Below are 18,750 nucleotides of genomic sequence, written 5' to 3' on the forward strand. Positions count from 1 at the left end.
GTCTTTACATAATTTGTTGCTTTAATGGATATTCTAAAAAGGGAATGTTTCTTGTTTACTTTAAGCAAGTTGCTTTCAACAGAGATTGTTCTACAACTCTATTAGCAAGAAACGAGGCAACAGAGAGTTTAGAAAGTGTGTAACACAGGATGTTGTGTGTGTTCCACATCTATGTTGTAGGTAAAAACAATATGGATACAATTGAAAAGGGCTTTTTCTTTCTTTTAAATTTAAAATTATCTGAAAAATACTGTTCACTTGTACAGCAGAGAACCACTTAAAAGCACTCTAATTCATCAAAGAAATAGAAATTTTAAGTGCAACTTCCCACACATGTACCCATTCATATTCTTCACCAGTGCTAATTTATACTTCCACCTAGAAAACAGTAGTTTTCCCCTTACATACCTCAGATACCAGAGATGATAAGCTACTGAAAAATAGTGTGGGGGTTTTTTTTCTTGTTTTCTTAATGGTACTTCCTTTATATGTGTTTCTGTGATTACAGCAGGACAAACTTGCTCCAAGGTAATCCTGCTAACTTTGGTGTGTTTCCTAACTCTTTGGTGTTTGACTTTGCCTCCCTAACATGTTATGCAATGTCAGTTCTGCATGCAATACACATCCCACTGACAGTCTGAGTGCTTGCTGAGTAGCTCCTACACAATAGTTCCTGGCCAGGGGGGTGAATGAGACACTTCTTTTTAATTCCCCGAACTCCTTCAAGCTACCACTCCTTTCTCATCTCCCGAGGTGACATAGCTGGCTGACAAGTAAGAGGTCTCAGCCTCCCTGCAGCATTTTTGCCAGCTGAGGTTAGGTATGAGCAACAATTCAATTTACATTTTGTCAAAAGCAGAGAGGTGATTTCATGATGTTTTGACAGAAAAGTAAAAATGTGAAGTAGTTCAGCTTTTGTTACTTGTGGAGCCAGACTAAAAGCCCAGTAGGTGCTGCATATGGCTCCAGTAAGCAGCTGGTTCAAACTGAAGAGCATCCGTCACCACCCCAGTACCAGCACGGCAGCTTCACCACCCTCCCAGACAGGAACAAGCAGTACCGCAGAATTTTACACCCTGTTTAGTCTGTGCTTTTTCACCTCCGGCTTCTTTGATTGCTCTTAAGCGTTCTCTGTCTTTCTGACAGCTGGGACATATGTACACACGTTGCCTGTCATTTGAAGAGAAAGTTCAGCAGGAAAGAGTCGGTTCATCCCAGCTGAAGGGGATGCCTCCATACAGCACTGCCACTGTAGTGAGTTCTTGTGGGGGCCATGTTCCCCTTGAGAAGAGGAGGAGAAGGAGGAAAGTGCTCTACACCCTGCAATGTTATCTGAGGACTGTGAGGAGGAGGCAGGCCTTGATCCCTTTGAGCTGGGTTAGATTTTGGAAGAACAATTGCCCCAGGGCCCTGAGGGGGCTCTGGCTGTCCCTACCCCCCCCCCCCCCAGGACTCCCCCCACCCTGCACATGGCCCGGGACCCCATTTCAGCCCCCCTGGGGCTATCAGCCCCTGCCCCAGTGATGCTGCAGCAGGGCCCGTCTCCCACTCCCCACAGTTCTGTGCAGACATGGGGCCCCTGAGCCGGACCCACCCACAGGCCTATATCCTGGCCTGTCATCAGCCCATCCCCAGGGATGTGTCCCATGGCTGGGGCTGGAGCTGCTCACAGTGGCCCTCAGCTGCCCTGCTCCTGACCAGGGCGGTGGGACAGGCTGCTGGGCCCTGCCCAGATGACCTGGGGAGGAGCCTCCATAGCTCCTGGCCGCAGCAAGCCGCTGGCCCATGACTAGCTGGCCTGGGCCACCTTTTTGACCCTGGTGAATTAGCCACCGTGAATGCAGGTGAGTAGGAGAGTCCTCTTGGCCTGAGCGCAGATAAGACACATCCACTGCAATTTCCTCATCCACAAATCCACTCATTTTATTATCAAAAGTCAATTAAGCTGGTCAAGTATGACTTTTCCTCTCTTTTAAAGTCATCTTCCTCTCTTTCATCTTTTCAAAAGTGGTTTCTGAGAGGGCTTACTCCATGATTTTTCAAGGGATTAAAGTGAAGCTGACAAGCCTACAGTTCCCTGAATTACTCTTTTGAAGGACCCTAAAGAGGAGTCCCCAAATGACCATTCTATTTTTGAAGATGGGTACAAAGTTTGCTTTTCTCTAATCACCAGGACCTCCCCTGGTTTCCACAACCTTTCAAAGACAATAGAGACAGGCCTCACTATGACACTGGCCAGCTTCCTCAACACCCTCAGATGAAGACCAATATCAGCTGAGTTCTCCCAATTAACCCTTGACTCAGCCTGCATCCACTGCTGGCATTGCTTTTCCTCCTTGACCCTTTCCTGTAGAGACCTGGACAACCTTGGTGGTAGATACTGGGACAGAGAAGGCAATGAGGGCCTCTTACCTGTCCACTCTCACTGAATCACCTACTCCTTTCAGTAATGGGCTCTTATTTTCCTTGTTCAGCCTTTGATTTTGGCAAATGTATTTTCCAGAGGTTTCTCAAGAAAGCTCAGGAGTTTAGAGCTACAGTGTTCCTCTAATTTCAGTGGGTGACGTCTCAATATCTTTACTTTCAGAGTGTTTCTGAGTGTTTTGGGTTTTTTTAAATCTCAGCAATTCCTTTAACCTACTTTTATATGCCTGCATGTAAAGGAATTGTTGTGCTATCTTACAGGAGCATTCTGAATGGATTTAAAGGGATTTCAGAGCCTCAGCCATAAATGTCATGGACGTGTTTATACTGCAAGCATGTTCTTATAGTGCACCTATTCCAGAGCCACAATCCAAATTCTGCCTGTGGAAAAACTGTTTGATGCCTTCTGGAAGTTGTTTGTAACTATATGTTTCAATGCGTGCATTCAAACAATATGAAATATAAGATTTATTTTCAAAACAAAAGGTGGCTTTAGAGTTGTTTTTAAAGATGGGATGTATAGTTCTCAGGTATGCACTTGCTGAAACATATATCATATCTCGTGTTCCTGTATATTCATAAAGCACTTAACCTGCCTGATAAGCTGTTATTCCATTTAATGTCTTTGGTCCTTCCATATACCAGAATTGCCTCATTATTTTGCACATGGGCACCTGTTCCACATTATTTTTAATGACCTTAATTGGGCTTATTTAAAATCTATAATTTTTGTTTTTCAGCCTTTATTTAGAATCAGATTCCAGTGAATTTGTCAGAAATTGCAGGAGTTGTAAACAAAGTTCCATGCACGAACAACTGTGGTAACAGCTGTAAACAATATGTGCTGCTCCCATAATATTCAAGTTGCAATAAATTTTTTTCTCTGCCTGCCTCAGTGCTTTAACTGCTTGAAGTTAAAATTTTAAAGTAACCACCTTTTACTAAATAATTGCTACAAATTAGTGTAATAACTACTTTCTTAATGGTCAAAGAGTGCAGCCCAAACCAACAAACCCGTTCAATAAATGAAAACGTACATATTGATATAAACTGTAAAACCATATTATCAACTATTTTCTTAAATAGTCTTTGGATTTTTTTTTTACTTTCTTTAAAGACGCTAGGCTGAAAATCATCATGTCTTTCCTTTTCACGGGTAGTCATTTGTATGACAGGGGGCACATCTTCCAAAACCTATGAAATCCGTATGTGCTGACAGAAAAGAGGCATATTTTAGTATCTATTGGTCACACATTTAATTAACTTGACCCTTGCTGGTTTACTCCCTTTTGTGCACAGCACCCTCCTTGGAGTTAAGAGCAAATTTGGAATGGGAATCACGGAGGTCAAGTTTTGATCATCCCTTCAACTGAAAGATGAGCCTGTTGTAAAATATTGCTTCTGTCTTGTTATACATACATTCTTTCCTGTTCATCAGCCACTTTGCAGACTGTGTAAACTCAGCTTTCAACACTTTAAAGGCTAGAGACCTGCTGTGTCAGTAAGGGATAGAACAGCACCAGCAGGGCTTTATGGTCTTCCCACCCCTCTTTATGTTCCTCTGGTTTCCTTTGTCCATCCCCATTGGTGAGGGAAGAACTGAGGCCTAGATCACAGTGCCCTTACTTCAAGCACAAGGAATGTAGCTTTCAAAGTTCAGCCAAGTATAAGCTACCAAGATCAATACTCTTTTAAATTATAAACTTTCAGCCAGCAGCACCTTATTCCATGTGTCTCAACACAACTGAGACCTGCTCTTTACCAGAGAATGGAGGCAATACTAGAGAACTACTGATAGTACGGAAAACTTTCCAGAATTACATAGCATGTGCCTTTGTTGTGAATATTGTGAATGACTCTGTGAGGCTGAAGAGGAACAAACCAATCCTCTTGTGTAAGCAAAAGGTTCTGTTCACAGTCAGTAGTACTTTTACCTCCACCCTGATTAAAGGAACATTATCTTAGTAAATGTTTCTTGTTGATTGCACCAGTTTATAATCTTCCTTAGCCAAATATTAGAAAGCCTCGAAGTTTCTCTCAAGCTCATTAATGAGGAAGAATGCTAGGGAGTGAGGTAGGATGGCCAGTCAAACATTAGTGTGTTGAAGGTACTTCATATATTAGTTTCATTTGATTATCACTAGTCATCACTCAATAGTAGGTTACATATATTTCAAATCCGAATGACTAATTGGTAAGTTATTCTAAGGGACTCTTGATTTCATTTCACTTAGACATGATTGCCAAACTCCAAGAGTATAACTTGCTAGCAAGAGTATTTTTTTTCAGATTGAGAAATTACAGTAACTTTTCAAAATACTGAAGAAAAGTTACTACTGAGAAATTTGCTTGGGGATTAGAAATACACTGTCATTTTGTACCTGTACTGTGGGCATCAACTTGGGGGCAGCAGTAATCCCTAGTGAACTACCAAGTATGGTTATCTTTTGGTTAGCCTTCTGTTTTTATAATTCTTTCCAAAACGAATCCCCACATAGTTGCTTTCCAGGGAACAGCAGTGTTTCACAGATAAAGTTTGCTTTGCAGTAGCATTTGCTACATTTTACTTATATTTCTTTTTCTCATTTGAGTCAAAGAGGACATGTCAAACAGCCTTTTCTTCAAGTTGATAGCATATGGTGATTTAACCCTCTGTATTCTGAATTTGTGCATCTTTCTTACTATCTGACAGATACAGGACACAGTGTGCCTTCATTTGTTAGTTTATTCATTACAAAGGTCATTCCGTTTTTATGTAACATCTGTCCTTTTCTTTTTTTTTAATCTTAAAACAATGTATTTTACATACCTGAATTTTAAACCGAGGTGTTTATATCCTTACATCACTGAGAATTCATAAAAACAATGTTTCCTGTGTGCATTACAATTTAGAGATAAAAATGACTAGGTAACAGCTACTGCCAGTAAAAATAGGCCATCTTTAACAAAAGTTTTCTCTAATTGTGACAGCAATTACAGTATTACACTTAGGTATGTGCCAAGACTTGGAAGTGTCAGAGAAATTTCAGCTGAGCTGTCAGCCAAGATATTTAGATTTAAGATTTTTTTGTTTAGGATATCTCTCACCATGTATTTTTCATGGTGATTGGACCAAGTAAATATGAGATCAACGCATTTTGTTACCATCTCAAGATGTTTGTAAGTAGCAACAGAAGCATGGTGTGGATCAGATGGATGTTCTCACTTGTTCAGCAGGTAAGCAATATCTCTACAAATGGAAGGCTTCCAGCTCACCTTTGTGGCACTGTAGAATATGGATATCTGTCAGCCTAGCTAAGTGGGAAAATAATGAAAAAGACTGACCAGTTCATGCTGGTGAAGTGATTACGTAGAGAGGGAAGGAAGCCAGAAAAAAATAAATGAAGGTAACCAAGTTGGTACAAAAAAATGTGATGGACTGTTTCTAGTAAGATTTCCAGTACGACATACTTGACTACAGTGTGTTGAATTGTTAGCTTGCTAAATTAATATTATTTTCAGATAATAATGTTTCACATTAAAATGCATCCTGTTTGGATGGAAAAAAAAACCCCAGAATTCTTCTGAGTTTGCTCTTTTTATGAGTAGTAATTTTATTATAAGTTCTCTCTGGTTTTATTTTCTTATATCAGATTTCATGGAGTAACAGCAAATCTGCCTGGGTTTGTTTTTGTTTTGGTTTGGTTTGGTTTTTTGCAGAGGACTTGTTACCAAAGTGATCAAACACAAGGCACTGCAGCTCAGTTCCTGCTTGTTAAAGTTTAATACTAAGCCACTTGGTTTTTCTGTTGCGTGCTTTGGACTACAGGTACCATAAAGCTACGTGGCATCTATTAAAATTAAATTGTAACAAACTGATAGAATACATCGGAAACACCAGGTAGAGTTAAGACCTAGAGTCTGCTAATGTGAATAATTACTACCTCAGGCAAATCAAATGTCGCTGCTTACGTCATCAACCTCAGCTTGACTGAAGGCCTGTAGATCTCATGGGTAGACTGAGCGCTCTGCAAGATGCTCTTGGGAACAGCTGTACTTTTGTGAGAGCCTCAGATGATATTGTTTTCTATGTTATTTGTTATTAAAACAAACCATCAAACCCAAACACCACAAATCTAGGAATAACCTGGGATATGAAAGATCAGCGAGATCTAAAATCCCAACAAAGGAATTTAAGTTCAGAATTGAGCTGCTAAATCAGGACATAATACAAAGGGTTCTGACTATATATTCAAAGATGTGTAATTGCATACAAGATAAAGTCAAAGTGAAATCCAGTGAAGATTATGGTAGCAGTTATTGAACCACACTGGTACTCAGAATCTTACAATAATTCCTTTTAAAAAAAAAAAAAATCAAGCAGAATATGACAGCACTTTTACAGCTTTAGCAGCAGCAAAGGTATTGGACAAGATGTATTGGACAATACCAACTACAGTGAACTGATGTGTGGTGAACTGAATGCTTAGAGTTGTTATGCAAGGCAGACCATTTAGAAATGTACAGCTTGCTCTTGTGCAGAAAGGTCTGTTTGTTTCAGGACTAAAGAATACAGTTTAGTTTTCTGTTTTTAAAGTCTGAAGATACTTGGATGGAAGTTCTGCCTTCCAGACTGCTCCAAAGGAAGCAAATTTTTGTTGGGTGGTTTGTTTTTTTGCATACACATATGCCAAATCTACAGGAGAGTGAAAGAACTCCCTGGCAGTATGACTGCTTTTGTAGCAGGGTTATTTTGTGGGTTTTGTTGACTGGTTCTTTGCAATTTTTATTTTTTTTTTCTTCTGTGAACTATCCAGTTTTATTGTCCAGCAGTATAATCCTACTATCAAAATCATAGCATCTGAGCAGCTGTGAACTTACCAAGAGCCTGGTACCCAAAGAGGTACCACTGAGAGTAGTTTGTTTGATGAAACCTGTAACGGGGTAAACAGCTTCTTTTAAACGTGTCCAACTATCCAAGCCCTCTCAGGAATGAAACAGCACATATCGCTGAGGAGAAATATACAGTCCTGTTTCCCAGCTTTCAGTCTTAAACGGAACTTTGAATTGCATTCTGGCCCCAAAGGAGTAGAAAAAGGCTAATGGTATAACTCTTAGAAATAGATTTTTGGGTAAGGGCTGGATTCAAGTGAGTTGTTTGTAGCTGGAGGTTTTCCTTCTAAACTGAATTGAAAGGCACTATTGCCTAACCCCAAAGAAAGTGGAGAGGAGGGTTGTTCAATGGAATGAGTTTCTCTATTCTTTTGCTTGTTTTCTGCAATAAAGCTTGATTATTCAATTAGAATTCATCTTGTGGAGTTATTAGGCATAATGGGAAGTAAATAAAGACATGAAAGCCAAAGCAGTAGGACAGAATATGGGAAAGGACACAGTTTAAAGTTCAGACATAAAAGAAACGGTGATAAGATGCACCCCAAGATGCCACTGCAGAACTATACTAAACACGTTAAAGAGTAGGCTTTTTGAAATATAACAAGCTCTTTAAGCGGTGCAACTTGCTGCAAAAGACTGCTTGAAGTATCTATTCGAAGGGGAAGACAAAACTAGAGCACTACAGTGAATCTGGTACAGCCACCAGCCAGGTCAGTTGACTATGCATTGCTATTGGAGTTATCATCTGCAGGACAGAGTATTATTATTGTTGCTACACAGCTTACATTGAAGCTGAGGCGGCAACAGTGCTGTGACATAGCATAAGCAATAATTCTGGTATGCACTACCACTTTTATCAGCCTTGTGCATATTAAGTATTCCAAACCAAACATAGGTATTTACATAGTAAACCCATTAAGAATAAGGAACGGCTGCTGAATTCATCTGATTTGCTGGTATAGATTCAGGACACCAGCATCCTGATATCAAAAGGAGAACTAGCTAATTGTTGAGCAGGACATTACTGAATAAGAAACCACATAATATGTGACCTAGAAAATATGATGTTTTTCCACACAGCCTTGGAAAACACAAAAGCAGGGTTCCTAAGTCAAAGGACACTAACTGGTGCTTCCAGAAGAAATGAGGAATATTAAAAGTGACTTTTTTATGCTTCATTGCAGTTTGAAAAAGAATCTTGCTGTGCTCTTTTTACTGGTTTGTGGGGGTTTTGGTTTTGGGTTTTCCATTGGGTTTTTTGTGTTGTGGGGTTTTTGTTTGTTTTTTTTAGAGCACACCCCAAGACTGTTATTGATGGAAATACAGGGCCCAGTTTCTAAGAGAAGTAGAGACCTTGCTGAAGTCTTAATAAACTGGACTCTTGTGTTGCCTACTGCCACACTTTATTATTTATACAGTCATGACAAAATTTTGAGAAATAAAAATTATATTACTGACAGATGAAATTATTTCTGTTTAAGGACAGATGCTTTTTATATGGCATTTATTTAAACCTATGGATTTTTTAAATGTTTGTTTATGAAAATTTAAAAGAGCAAGTTAGCACTTTCTTCATAAAAATGTGTTTTGCTCAGTAGAATCTTGTTTTCAAGAACACACTTATGTAACATACCATGTAACTAAATTAACTACATAGTCAGCACTTTAAAGATAGTCAAATGCCATTTGGAGAAAATAACTACTTACTGAAATAACTCCAAAAATCCGTGGGCGTTCTTTGCTTATAGATGCATAAGTCTCCCCATCCCTTCTAATAATAAAGATACCACTGCAAAACTTATACAATTAAAATGTGGGGGGTTGGGGTTTTTTTGTTCCTATAGCAAGAAAGAAGCAAGGTATGGAGGAAACTTACTTAGTCATCCTAAAGGTTAACCAACCCCATATGAACAGTGGGACAATAAATAAAATAATAGTAGGGATTTATCATAATTATTGTCTGGGCTTCACCCTCCCAAGATACACTCTGTGCCATGAGTCTGGTTAATGTGCCTTGCAGCTTGGTCCCCTGGATCTAGGCTGAATTCTGGTAGATGTCAGCTCTCAGTACCATAGCAGAAGGGAACCAGACAAAATGGCCAGCTTTGGAAGTGCTGTGCTGCATCAGGAAGGAGATGTAAGTGAAGAAATCATTCCAGGTCAGCTGAAAAAAATGATGTTGACTTTTTAGCTTAACAAAAAAAAAAAAAAAAAAGTTTCCTTTTAGTTTCCTGAAAAAATTATTTTAAAAAATTTACTTCACTGCAGAAAATTTCTGTTTTGGGGATATGACATTTTTTGTTACAGGGACTACTAGCAGAACATTTCTGTCTGACTCTTAAAATGGTATTCATCTCAAAAAGAAATTCTGTGTCTGATAAATGAGAGGTCCAGTACAAGTCTTAGGTAGCACAGCTAGTTGATACCATTCCTGTAGCAGAAGAAAGTTGGCTTTTATGAATTTTAGCTGACATGAACTTCATTGCATGAAAAAACTAAGATCAGGCTGACAACCTGCTGGCAAATTTCAACAGAACATGAAAGTGGTTAGATGTTCTACTATCTCTTTTTCTGTTGTATGTTAAGTGTGGATTATTTTTTTTTAAATATATATATTTAATATAATTAGCTGGCTAAGCTTAGTTTCAGTGAGAGCAGCTACCTCTGTCTGAGAAAAAAAATAATCACCAAAACATACTGGCTCTCTACATCTAACTAGTAGGACCAAAACAACAGTTTTTCAGCCATGAGATTTTCAGCCATGAAGTGAAAGGAAATTAATATGGCTGTGTCACAAGGGACACCTTAGTGATATTGGTGAAGCCCAAGCGTGTATCTGCTGTAGAATATAATTCATCTTCCAGTAACTGTCTTACAGGTTTTAGTAGAACATGTGGTTGAAGCCCAGTTGCACGATGCATCATCAGAGTAATTTGTAATATGTGTGTAGTGTTTATCAGAATATAAATATATGAAAGATAAAACATGCATACAAAAGATAACACAGAGACATTTAAGTAAGCTGTACTGCTTGAAAGCTAGACATCTTCAAAGAGATATTTTAAGGTAAGTAATTTCAGAACACAATAAATGATATTCAGGTTTCTAAACCAATTTTAAGCATTGCCATTTCTCATCCTATTGCAGTGACTTTCACATGTCTAAGGAGCAGCTATTTTTTTGTGCTGATGCAACTTTAGCAGTTAATTGGGAAAGTTAAAGAAACACAGGTCACATGGAAGGGAATTAAATCAATTACAAGAGGGGAAAGTGAAATAGCTACATGTGTGTTCATTTGATGTGTTTTCTGGGGAGAAGGGACTTTCCTTTCTTTTTTCATCCCTTCCTATTCTTTAAATGCCTTATTGTTTTTAGGAAGATGGCAGAAAGCACCCTGATTTTTTTTCAGTTATTTTTTACGAATAAGCAGTGTTTAATACAAGATAGACAAAGGTGGCCTTGGCTAAATTATGAGCCTTTGGGCTTGATCCAAGCTTTAGCTCCACAGGTACTCACCCTTCGATAACAGCAGAAAAGGAGGAACTTGATACACTGATCAGCAGGCATTTCTTGCTCATCCTTTAAGGAAACTCAGCTTTTCTTCAGAGAACACAGGTACATGTGATGAGAACATGAAATGGTTTCAGGGTGTCAAGAGTCAAGTCAGGTGCCATTTTGTGCCAGTATTTCCTTACTGTTCAAGCTAGTGAGCAAGTTTTAATTGAGTTACTTGCACTTCTTGGCCCAGGTAATCTGAATAGTAGTCCAGGTGCTATACAGGTGGTGGGTTTGACCTAATAACATGTGCTTTTAGAATCCTGATGGTATTATTAGAGTTGTCATTTGTCTTACCTTAGACCTCAAAAGGATATTAATTTCTCTCTCAGGACTGGGAAGAATACAGAGTCAATGTGAAGTGCTTTAATGTGTTGTGCCATGTAAGGGGGATTCTAGCGGATACTGTTCAAGAAGGTTTTGGTTTTTTAAAGTCTTGGTCCTTCTCTGTGCTATAATTGGGTCCTTTGCAGAGGATTTGTTTTGTTGTCCTTTGCATTTACACATCGGGATGGCTCCAAGGTCAGTGAGAATTTTACTGAAGAGTAAGTGGTTGAGATATCTTTTATCTATGGTTAAATTCATCATTTGCTTTCTCTTTTGGATGGTTACATCCTAGTTTCTCAGGGAAAATCTGCCTACTCTTGACAGGTTGAAAACTGGAACAAAATTGATATTTTGTTTCTCTGATCAGGAGTATTTTCTTGCATGTGTTTGTAGCTTGGGAATACAACTAAGTCTGCAGCTATCCTTTGGTGATCAAGAGAGGTCAGGACAGCTTTCTTTTATTTGAATTTGGCTGCATTTGGGATGTGACCTTCACTTTTGGCTGCCAGATCCCCATCCCTTAGTCATGCCTTTGTTATCTGAGAATCTGAATATTGTACGCCTTGGTACTATGTCTTGAATATATTTGCAAGAAGATAGTTATCAGCTGAAGTCCTTCCTGATCACTATGTCATTAAATTTGTTAACTCAGATTTTCACCAGATTTTGAGGTGTTGGTCTTGCTCTCAAAGCTCATATGTAATTTGTTAATCCTCTGTATACCAGTTTTAGACAGAAATGCTGAAGTTGGAATTTCTTTGATTTTAGAGGAACTATGAGCATTTGTGGACTTTGAAAAATTTCTTCCTGTCTCATGAGCTTTTTTTCACGTTGTGAAATTACCATTAGTAATATTTGAGGGGATATTTGGTGCTGTGGCTTTACAGAAATATCAAATGTGCCCAGAGCACAAGATCAATGTTTGCATGTCTTGAATCTGAATAAAAGAAATAAATGTTTGTAAATGAAAATGTACAAATGAAATTATGCTTTAAAATGCTTCTTGGAGTATAGCTTTAAAGTTGGAACTATTCTTAACATTCAGCTATGCAGCAGTCTTTCCTTTGTTAACACAGCATAATTAATATAGCCAATGCAAGGTATATGTATAGGTGTCAGTGAGTTCAGTAGTACAGGATGAGGGATCCTACAAGAAGTCTTTGCTTTTCAAATAACAGCTCTATGTCATTTTTGACAGGCAGTTTTCACTTTATAAAGAACAGACTACAAAAGTCTGTGGAACAAAGTGTCTTTGAAGTGCATGACTCCAGGTTTGGTTTGGTTTGGGGTTTTTTTTGTTGTTTTTGTTTGCCAAACAAAATTCTAAATCATGCCATAACTTTCTTTTCTGTTATATAGAAAAATAAATAATAGTAATGAACTTTTTCCTGTTAGTTAAGATAAACAAACAATATGGTCTGAGACTGAAGCCCCAGAACTGAGTCAAGACATGTGTCTCTATTAAGTGTAAACTATCAAGTTTACAGTTGGTCTCCACCTTTGAAATGGGTGGTAAAGAACCCTAAATGCAATGCTCACCCCCGGGCTTTGTAGATGACTGGATCTGGCACTCACTTACACAGAACTGTTTACAGTTATATCAAGCCTAGTAAATACGAATACCTGCAACTGGGTCCCTGAAACCAGTTATATGCAAAATTCAGTGGGGTTTAATTTCAGCTTTGATCATAGGATAGAGGCCAATTTTTTTTCTTCAAGTCTTGCGTAGGTGCACTTTCAGAAACCTTACTGTCTGTGTTTTCGAACTGAGTAGGATCCTATTTTACTTTGCAGCTGGAATGCAACTATTTCAGGAGGACCTCTGTTCTGGTTTTTGGCTTAGCTCAAGAGGCCATAGACTCAACCCAATGGCATTTCTCTGTATGTCTATAAAACCACAACTTCTGAACATCACATCTGATTGCTTTCAGAACTTTAGGGGATGTTACAGGTTTTGATAATCAAAACCTTGTTGATTTCACAGAAAAGTGATATGAGAAAATGGGAGATGCATGGGGCTTCCTCTTCCTCTCAAGTACAGCCATGGTTTCAGTCTTTTTAAGTCAAAGATATGGTTAATGGTTCCTGTACAGCAGAGTAGAAATGTTCTATCCTTCTCACAGTTGTTTAATGTGTTATTATTCTGATGGACTGCCTCCTATGAAAGTGTTGGTGGTGGAAGATGGAAGGGAAAATGAGAGATGCCAGAAAGTGTGGAAGAGCAGTTTGTGGAGTTAGAATATCCTAGTAAAGAAAAACAACAGCTTAAATACCAGCAGGGACAGAAAGAGTGAACAAGAGTATGTAGAGCCAAGGAAAGAGACTACTGGTACTGGAGACAAATGGGTTTCACAAAAGCAAATTTCTCTGGCCCTTGCAGACCAGAAAAAAAACTGGAGATTCAGCTGCCAAGAAAGAATAAATACTGGGGCAAGTTAGAGGACAGTAAGGAGGTAGTAAGAGAAGTGGGGACTGGAGAGGGTGTCTACAATATCAGGATTTTCTGTAAGTTACACCCGGAGGATCTTGTTATTCTAGAGATGAGGAGGTGCTGTGCTGCATGGGGGAGTACTCACTGCTGTGGAATGGGACAGTGCAAGTGAATGGGGAGAAATTTTTCATATTAACAGGGACAGCAGGAGAGACAAAGATGTGGAAGACACAGCACCTCTAGGAAGGGGGAAGGAGGCTTTGTAACAAAGGTTGATTTGGACACATGGGGAATGTGGAGAGACTCAGGAGGAAGGCAAGAAATCTCTATGGCATGCTGCGAGCTCATCTTACAGAAGCTACAGAGTGTGTGACCTGCTTGTTAACTTTACTTCACAATGTTCCCTGCATGTTTTTTGTGGCTTCCAAGTAACGCATGACATCAGCAATCTTAATAAAAACCACCTGCTTGGTACATTTTTATGTTCAACTCTGTTAACCTTTCCTAGTCCAAAATATCCATTGCTATCTGGAACAGTAGTATAAATAGTTTTCTCTAAATTTGCTGAGCTTTGCTAAATGTTCTTTCCTTAAGGAGAAAAATGTTAATATATATGCTTTAGCTCTACATATTTGAAAATCATCTTTTAGCTGTTCATCTTCGTACACTGATAAATAAATCTGTAAAAACTAACTCCCGATCCTCCTTTTGAACACAATCTACTTCTAGGCATGTTCATGACCTGTATTTCAAGAATTAATGAATGACTCCTGCACTAGGGAAGTATAGGGTGTAAATGGCCACATATCTAGTGGGAGGAATGTTCAACACAACCCAAAAGATGTCTTTAAGCTTCAGGTTGCCTGGAGTTTTTCAAGTCAGACAAGAAGCTATGTTTATACATCCCTTAGCACAAGGAAGAAGCTGCTGTGGGCCAGAGTAATTAGTATCAGCAGTTAAACTACCTACTTTAAGAAAATAAGTAGCATTAGAAATAATTTTGTTTAGCTGTGACAGAGGTTCACAAAGTTCTCAGTACTGAAGACATAGGTGCAGGAGCCTGGTTTTTTTGAGGAGTCTAAGTTTTCATTGTAAAGTCACAGTCAGAAGTCAGATCTCCTTCCTGTGGTTACCTCGCTCTCCAGTTGAATCTGTTGTTAGTGACTGAGGAGCGCTTGCCTCAAGGTAGATTTTCTGGTTTGAGTGAACAGAGCCTTTTGCAGAAGGTTTTTGAACCTCTTTTTGTTTTATCAAAAGTCAGACACAAGGCTGGCTTCTGCAAACTTACTTTAGGACAAGAAAAGGGGTCATGACCCTGAGACGTTGTTTAAAACAGCAGAACTTCTTTGCAGTCTAGCTAGGGTAAATGAAAGGGCATGGACTTTGCTGGTTGTGTTACAAATTTTCCAGAGCACTTTTTCTGAACAAGCCAGGAAAAAGATTAACTTGAAGGGACACATGAATATGGGGTACACAAATAACTTTTTAACATAGAAGTTCTGTTTTTTTAAGAGACAAAATAAAAGGACTAAAAAGTGGGTACCATAGAGACTGGTGGAGAGAAGAAGGCATGACATTGACCTCTGTACACTTTCAATAGGATGTGCAGCATGGTGGGGAAGCTGAGTAGTCTTCCGGGACCACTGGACTCTCCTTGAAATCTGCTGTGACAGCTCAAAATCTCAGATAGTGAAGTCCCTTTGCCAAGCTTAAAATATGGGGCTCTGTCTGGAGGTAAAAAGTGCCTAAGATGCTGTTTCACCTGGTCTCCTTTGAATTATCTGAAGTGAGGAGACAGAGAGAACATCTGTCTCTCCCTGGCTGAGGATTTCTTGTTCAAGCCTTTTGAAAAGAAATGGGGTAAATTGATCTTTGTTTACACTTAAGATTCTGTAATCAATATGGCTGTCCTTTGCTGCCTTCTTACAAATGTTGGTGTCTTGCAGACTCTTTTGAGGATGGACCATGAGGGTATTCCCATATCTAGTATAAAGCAAGAAATTATTTGAAATAAATCTCTAACATAAATGTGCCAGACCTCTCTAGACACATACTTTTTATCTATTTCTTCACCTTTCTCCCTCTATTTTCACATTTAGATATGGGTAGCTGTAGCGTAAAGCAGAGGTATATATTTTTGTCTGCTTAGGACATGAGAAAGGGCACAGTGGACTCTGTTTCAGCAGCTGTTCTCAGAGGCAAGCGTGCTAACTGTGTTTATTTATTAGTGGGTTGTTTTGGTTGGGCTATTTTTTCCCCCAGTATAACTTGTTGCAATTCTGGTGTAATTGGTGGACATACTTTCCCTTTCTTACACCAACAAAGAGATTGGCCCAAGAGAATTTCATGGATTATTCAATTTTGACCTCTAAATTTCCCAGGTTAAGATTTTTCTCTTACATGGTTCTTCCATTATCATCTAGCTCTGATTGCATCCTCTTGATATGTGAAATAGCAGGAAAATAATGCTGTGTGTTTTCTAAGGACATGAGCCATAACTCTCAGAAATGGATTTGCTGTTTCTCTAACCCCGAATCCATTGAAGAAATTACATGCTGACGAATAATGAAATATATTGCAGTCCTGCAGAACCTGCAGATCCTTTTTGACAGCAACCATGGTTTCTAATGCTTCCTTAATTTTCACTTACACATATCTGAAGTGATGATTCACCCAATGAAATGTGCAAAATTGCCTATGTAAATCTGACTTTAATAAACAGGAATTATCTTAAAGTTTCATAAAATGTTTCGACATTGAGATCTAAAATTACTTTTGTGATGCAAATAAATATCACATATGTATATATTCACTCCTCAAACTTCTAGTAGTTCTGGAAGAAGAATTTTCATCTGCTTGAAAACTGCAAAGGTCTACTCATAGCAAGAGTAACTGTATTTCTTCTGAATAGTAGCAAAAATATTTTGCTTGCTCCTAGATTAAAAAAGAACTCAAGCTGAAAACTGACTTCCCCTCTCCATTCCTGTTCAAATCGTGAAACTGGCCTGAAAAAAGTAATGTGTGGGGTTTTTTTCTTTCCTGTTTCCAAGTCATTCTGATGCTCTGTGTTATGATCAGGAGAAATGAATCCTTCTTTAAAAATGCAAGTGTGAAATTCTGGTTGTCTTGAGTCCAGCTCTTCAGGTCTTAGGATAAAACAAATGTCATGTAAATCACAATAAAACCTAGTAAAACAATGAAAAAATGTGATCAGAAGCTGTGCAGAAATGCACAGCTGGAAAGACCGGCTTGAAAGCTGGTAAAGGTTTTGTTGGCTTGTCTTCTGATGCTTGTCATGTGACATCTACTAGCATCAGGTGGAGAGAGCAAGGAGCAGCATATTCACCTTACAGCAATTGGGGCCTGTGTATTTACCTGACCTCCCTGGTTCCCTGCTTTAGGACTCCAGAGATAAGGCAGGGGAGAAAAGCACTAATTAGCGCATGAGTATATACTAGATGTTACTGTATTGTTACTTAAGCATGCTAATTTTTCAAGAATGGAATAGTAGCTCCTAAAATTTATCATCAGTCTTGTAGAGATGGTTGGTGTTCTCTATTTAAGTCTGTCAAAGCAAGAGGTCTTCCACTTGTTATGTATTTTTAGTAAATACAGCTATTTGGGCTCTGCTGCCCCTGTACTTTTTCATAACAGGATTTTTGTATAAAGACTTAAAAAAATAAAAAGGCAACGTTCCACACAAACATTTCTGAGACAATAAACTCTGAGCTTGTATACACATGCTTGTGACCTTATTAAGATGAAGATAATTTTGGTTTGAGAGGAGGAAAAGCTTGTGATCAAGCAAATACTTGTATTACAAAGTCACAATAATAACAAAGGAAAACAGAAAATTGTCAGCATAATTATTTTGGGAGTCTCGCTTCCCTGTCCTGCCCAATGCTGCCTCTTTGTGACAACCTGTATTTCAGTACAGAATACGTAGTTCAAACTAACTGATGTGTAGAAATGTTGTAATTCGGGAAAATTTGTGTTAAATTTTTACGTCTTATATTATTCAAAGGAACAAAACGGCACAAAATGTATTTTGCAATCAAGAATTGCTGCATTTGAAGTTGGTGTGAGCACTTCCAAGTATTACCAAAAGGGCTGTTCCTTGAAGGTTCGCAGATATGAAGATAATTTGTGTAACTTAGTTCTCATCAGCCTAGAAAGATATATAAAATATGTGATGAGGTTTTAGTAATTCAGCATTGTTCCTGTTACTAATAAACCCTACGAGCAGCACCAAAGATCACTGTAAAAGTCATTCAGTGATTCCACCTTTCTAACATGGCATTTCAAATAGATGATGTGTAAATGTTTGATTGTTTATTTTCTGGCCTTTTGTTATTATCAGCATTGTGTTACTTTCCATTATACTACCCGTGCTGAAGATAGCATATGTAAATAAACCTGAGAAGAGATGGAGCCAAGGGACAGCTTGTATATGTCAGTGTTCATTTAAGTTAATCAACCAGCTGGTCTTTCATCCCAGTTCCTTATTCTCCCCTCTTTTCTCCCCAGAGCAAGAGAGAGATTCATGCTTCCTGATGGACTGCGTGAAGAGGGTAGATTATGTCATTCTAGTGGCCAGATGGCCTGCCCACAAAATCCACTATGTCAGCCTTATCAGTCTCAGAAGGGAAGCTCCTGGCCTCAGGACTGTCCCTTCATAGCCAGTGAGGAAGCACAGTGCTACAGGCATTTTCAGAAGCTGACCTGAAGCTTTTCAGGCAGCACTTGTTTTATAGAGAGGGCTATTCATCTGACAGCTCTAGTAGGGGGTTTCTTCCTGAAACACCAGTATAAAGGAACTGAATAACCCCAATGGTATGCACAGCTGATGCAGGGACACACACACATTGTGCTACCACCTAAAGCACACCCATGTGCACCCCTGCCATTCTTTAGGCTGAATTTTGGAAGCAACTTCTATTTTGGCATATCATCACACCACAGCTAGGTTTTGATGTACAATGGTTTTATCTTGCCCTAACTCTTGTAATTCTTTTGTGTATGTAGGGCAAGCACATCACATTAAGAAACAAAATTAAATTCAGACACTTTTTTAAACTGAATCTGAGGCACTGATAGAAAAGGAAGGCAAATGGAAATAAAGCATGGAACAGATAGGAAAC

This window comes from Falco peregrinus, chromosome 6, assembly GCF_023634155.1.
Source record: "Falco peregrinus isolate bFalPer1 chromosome 6, bFalPer1.pri, whole genome shotgun sequence".
Classification (NCBI taxonomy): Eukaryota; Metazoa; Chordata; class Aves; order Falconiformes; family Falconidae; genus Falco; species Falco peregrinus.